This window comes from Mustela nivalis, assembly GCF_964662115.1.
Source record: "Mustela nivalis genome assembly, chromosome: 1".
Taxonomy (NCBI): domain Eukaryota; kingdom Metazoa; phylum Chordata; class Mammalia; order Carnivora; family Mustelidae; genus Mustela; species Mustela nivalis.
In genome coordinates, this window is record NC_139020.1 from 58719879 (window position 1) to 58725935 (window position 6057).

Consider the following 6057-nt stretch of genomic DNA (forward strand, 5'->3'; position numbering starts at 1 on the left):
TTTTGTCCATTTGACCACTCTCTGTCTTCAGATTGGAGAATTTGATCCATTTACATTTAAAATAATTACTGAAAAATCAGGACTGAGTACTGTACTTTTATTGATTTCTAGCCCTTTTGTCGATACTTTGTACTTTTCTTTGTCTCTTGCAGTATTGCTTTGTGATTTGATGACTTTTTATACTGATACACTTTAGTTACTTTCTCTTTATTTTTTGTGAATCTACTGGAGGTCTTTCCTTTATGGTTACCATGAGGTTTATATAAAACATCTTATAGTTATACCAGTTATATAACTGCTTCACTACAGTTATATAAAAACTATACTCTTTTACTGCTCCTCATTTTTTATGTTTTTGATGTCATAATTTACATCTTTTTATGTATTCATTAACATTGTCATAGCTATACTTACTTTTAATGTTTTCATCTATTCATCTTTGTACTAGAATTATGTGATTTACATACCAGCATTACAGTGTTAGGGTAGTCTGCATTTGAATATATACTTACCATTGTCAGTGTGTTTTATACTTTTACATATCTTCATATTAGTAACAACTGATTGTTGAAAAGTTTGATCTAATGTAGAATCTGATTTCAGTTCTGTTTAGGACTTCTCTTTCTGGAAATACAGTTCATCATATACCCTGAAAAAAAATCTACAGTTCAAAACACCAAAAATAAGAGCTTAAGTATATATAAATTTTTAATGTTTAACTAAGCTCACAAGTAATTAAGGAGAATTTCTGGAATCAAAAGTGAAAATCAGCAAACATGGAGTATAAAGATTGATTTAACCCAAACCATCAAAACTGATATTAGGAACATAGACACTGGATTTTAAGACCCATTTAAGAAACAGAAGAATACTGGACCCAGGCAAAGCAGAAAGTAGAAACTGAGATTCCCCTCCTCTGAATAAAGGCCAGAATAAAGTTTAAATAACTTATTATTTGAAAAGAAAGAAGAGGAAATTACTTGCCATACCTTTATTTCTTATTTTTATAAGAATAATGGAAAGTTTTCTACCATGAGTGTGTTACCACACTGCCCTCACATGGGTCTAGGGGTTGAATTTATATTGCTTATATCAAAGCAACTTTAATCTCAGAAATTAAAATGCACTATCCTCATCTTACTAGCGATCCCAAGAGCAGAAAATCCTCTTTGGAAAATATCACTGTCTCAAGATTCCAGATATAAATTAGTGAAATATGAGTACAAGATCCAAAATTACAACAGAAAGAACATCAAGGCAAATATTCATAGCAGAACATGACAAATAAAAATAAAGTAAGCAGATTTACAAAAAGATAAAAGTATTATAACATTCAAATAGATTTATAGAATATATACTTAAAATATTTAGAAAATGGTTATTTTTAACATGTTTATAAAAATTCAAAATGATACTCAAACTAAAAAAGAGATTTAAGGGAACTTAGTAGAACTTAGAAATGAAATTTAATGTTAAAAGTTAAAATGCTAAGAACAGCCCAAATAGTCGATAAGAAACAAGTGAGGAAAAATTTGTGATCTCTAAGAGAAACCTGAAAAATATCACAAATACTACTATATAGCTAGACAAAGATATAGAAAATATGAAACATGTTGAGTCATGGAAGATAGAGAAGACTTCATTAGATTTCCAGAAGAAGAGAACAGATAAAAATAATGAAACCTAGAATCCTGGGATTAAGTCCCGCACTGGACCCCTTTCTCGGTGGGGAACTGGCTTTTCCCTCTGCCTACTCTGCCTGCTCTGCCTGCTGCTCCCACAGCTTTTGCTCTCTCTCTCTCTCTCTCTCTCTCTCGCTAACAAATAAATAAATAAAAGCTTTTTAAAAAAGTAATGAAACCTAATGTCAAAGGAGATAATAACTAAGAGTTTTCCAGTATTGAATTAATTTTTAAAATCCAGAATTTCCAAATTTGGGATACACAGAAAATCATAAGCCAGAATAATAAAAAGAAATGCATATTTAGGTACACAGTAAAATTACAAAACACTGATGACAAAGAGATGATCTTAAAAGCAATGAGGAAGAAAAGACAGATTACTTACCAGGCAATAACACTTGTACTGACATTAGAATTCTTAACAACAAATATGAAGGCCAAAATACATGGAATATCTTCAAACTGCTCAAGGAAAATAACTCTTTAGATTTAGTTATCCAGAAAATATATACTTTTTACAAATGAGGAGAAACTAAAGACCTTTCTTCTAGACAAACAAAAACTGACAGCTTATTACCAATAAATATAGAACCTCACTACATAAACTCTTGAACAAAATTTAAAAATGAGGAATGGTTCCATATAAATTTTAGCATTATTTGTTCCATTTCTTTGAAAAAGATGGATGGTACTTTGATAGGAATTGCGTTAAATGTGTAGATTGCTTTAGGTAGCATAGCCATTTTCACAATATTTATTCTTCCAACCAGGAGCATGGAACATTTTTCCATTTCTTTGTGTCTTCCTCAATTTCTTTCATGAGTACTTTATAGTTTTCTGAGTATAGATTCTGTGTCTCGAATAGCCAAAGGGATATTGAAAAAGAAAGCCAACGTTGGTGGCATCACAATTCCAGACTTCAAGCTCTATTACAAAGCTGTCGTCATCAAGACAGCATGGTACTGGCACAAAAACAGACACATAGATCAATGGAACAGAATAGAGAGCCCAGAAATAGACCCTCAACTCTATGGTCAACTAATCTTCGACAAAGCAGGAAAGAATGTCCAATGGAAAAAAGACCGCCTCTTCAATAAATGGTGCTGGGAAAATTGGACAGCCACATGCAGAAAAATGAAATTGGACCATTTCCTTACACCACACACAAAAATAGACTCAAAATGGATGAAGGACCTCAATGTGCGAAAGGAATCCATCAAAATCCTTGAGGAGAACACAGGCAGCAACCTCTTCGACCTCTGCCGCAGCAACATCTTCCTAGGAACAACACAAAAGGCAAGGGAAGCAAAGGAAAAAATGTACTATTGGGATTTCATCAAGATCAAAAGCTTTTGCACAGCAAAGGAAACAGTTAACAAAATCAAAAGACAACTGACAGAATGGGAGAAGATATTTGCAAACGACATATCAGATAAAGGACTAGTGTCCAGAATCTATAAAGAACTTAGCAAACTCAACACCCAGAGAACAAATAATCCAATCAAGAGATGGGCAGAGGACATGAGCAGACATTTCTGCAAAGAAGACATCCAGATGGCCAACAGACAGATGAAAAAGTGCTCCATATTACTCGGCATCAGGGAAATACAAATCAAAACCACAATGAGATATCACCTCACACCAGTCAGAATGGCTAAAATCAACAAGTCAGGAAATGACAGATGCTGGCGAGGATGCAGAGAAAGGGGAACCCTCCTACACTGTTGGTGGGAATGCAAGCTGGTGCAGCCACTCTGGAAAACAGCATGGAGGTTCCTCAAAATGTTGAAAATAGAACTGCCCTTTGACCCAGCAATTGCACTATTGGGTATTTACCCTAAAGATACAAACGTAGTGATCCAAAGGGGCATGTGCACCCGAATGTTTATAGCAGCAATGTCTACAATAGCCAAACTATGGAAAGAACCTAGATGTCCATCAACAGATGAATGGATCAAGAAGATGTGGTATATATACACAATGGAATACTATGCAGCCATCAAAAGAAATGAAATCTTGCCATTTGCAACAACATGGATGGAACTAGAGCATATCATGCTTAGCGAAATAAGTCAAGCAGAGAAAGACAACTATCATATGATCTCCCTGATATGAGGAAGTGGTGATGCAACATGGGGGCTTAAGTGGGTAGGAGAAGAATCAATGAAACAAGATGGGATTGGGAGGGAGACAAACCATAAGTGACTCTTAATCTCACAAAACAAACTGAGGGTTGCTGGGGGGAGGGGGTTTGGGAGAAGGGGGTGGGATTATGGACATTGGGGAGGGTATGTGCTTGGATGAGTGCTGTGAAGTGTGTAAACCTGGTGATTCACAGACCTGTACCCCTGGGGATAAAAATATATATTTATAAAAAATAAAAAATTAATAAAAAAATAAATAAATAAAATTAAAAAAATAAATAAATAAAAATGAGGAATGGAAAAAGGAAACTGATGTCAAGAGGAATGTCTACATTTCAGAAAGAAATACAGAACAAACAAAATTGGTAAATGTAGGGATAAACTCTTATAAACCATTATAGTAATATCTAGTTTGGAGAATGGTTTCTAAAAAAAAAATTATAAAGTCTCAACCTCTAGATGGAAGATGAAGTAATATGAGTTAAAATGTACTAAGATATTTTAACACTTTGAATAAAGTAATATTGATTAGCTCTAGATTGAAGGGGAATCTCAAAAGAATAAAAACAGAGTGTGAAATTTCCAGTACAATAAAAAATAGAACTTTTCATGCTCAGTAAGTCTAAGAGGAAGGGAAAAACATAACCACAGAAAAATCAGGATAAATAAAAATGATTATATGTGAATATGTAAATGTTATCATTTCAAATATATAACAACAATAAATATTAAAATTATCACAATTTCTTAACCCAATATATGATATATAATAAAAAACTTACCTAAATCCTATACATTTAACAGTAGTAATGTACTACTGAACTGTACACTTAAAAATGGCTAAAACGGTCAATTTCATATTATGAATTATTACAAAAAATATTTTTAATTACAAGGTATTCAAAGAAACAAGAAAATGCAATTCACAATGAGGAAAAAAGACATTCAATTAAACCAACTCAAAACCGACACAGATGAAAGATAAGTGGACAAGGACACTAAAAGTCATTATATTACTATCCTCCATAAATTCCAAAGGTTTATTCAACATACAGAGGGAATTAAATAGACCAAAATCAGATTTCTAAAGATGAGTACTACAATATGTGAGGTGAAAAATACACTGAATAGAACTAACAGCCGATTATACACTGCAAAAGAAAAAATATTGACCTTGATAATAGAAATTCTGCAAAGATAAAAGGAGAGAAAAGATTGCATTAACATGAAAGGAGTATCAGTCAGCTATGGGCCAGTTTCAAGAAGCCTGATTACATATATATTTTTTGAATACCCTGGTTACATATTTAAATTTGGAATACCCAAAAGACAGAAGAGAAAAAAGGGACAGAAAAAATTTGTTGAGAAAATAATAACAAAACCGAGCTGTTTTTAGGTCTTCTAAAATAAAGCATAACCACTAATACATGTATACTACAATGCATTTTTTTGAACTAGAAGAGGTAAAATTAAAAAAAGAGAAAAAATATTAGCCACTCTAGCAAAGCAGTGTGAAAGAAATAGGTGACACAGAACATGGAGAGTAAACATAGAAAACAAGACATACAAATTAAAATTGTAAAAATATGACCAAATACATGTAATTAACCACAACAAATGTGGATGGCTTAAATTCTCATTAAAAGTTTAAATTCTCAAATAATTAATAAAAATCACCTTTACCCTGTCTATTAAAAAGCTAGAGTTTCTTTGTTAAAGGTATACCTAGAAAGAAGGGTGATTAGGCAGATGGGTGAGACTGGTGATGGGTATTAAGGAGGGCGTGGATTGCATTGAACACTGGGTGTTATACACAATGAATCATGGAACACCACGTCAACAACTAATGATGTGTTGTATGGTGACTAACATAACACAATAAAAAAAAATAATAAAAAAATAAAATTAAGCAGCACATAGAAGTTGAAGAGAGACAGGTGACAACATACCCAGCAAATACTAACTAGTGAAAGGATGGACTGGGCAGCCATGGAGGTAAGGGGTTCAGATTTCCCATCAAGAGAGAACTTACCATTCACATGCAAGGAGTGCAATCAGCTGATGCCCTCCGGTTGCTAAGGCCTTCAGGATCCATTTCAGCTTTTGAGCTGAGACCTCAGCTCAAACTTCCCAGCCATTGATTAAACGTTTTGCACTTCTGTTCATGAAAGATTCTTCTTAGAAGCAGTCTTTTTTTCTCCAGGGTTTCTCATTGGTTTGGCTAAGACGTT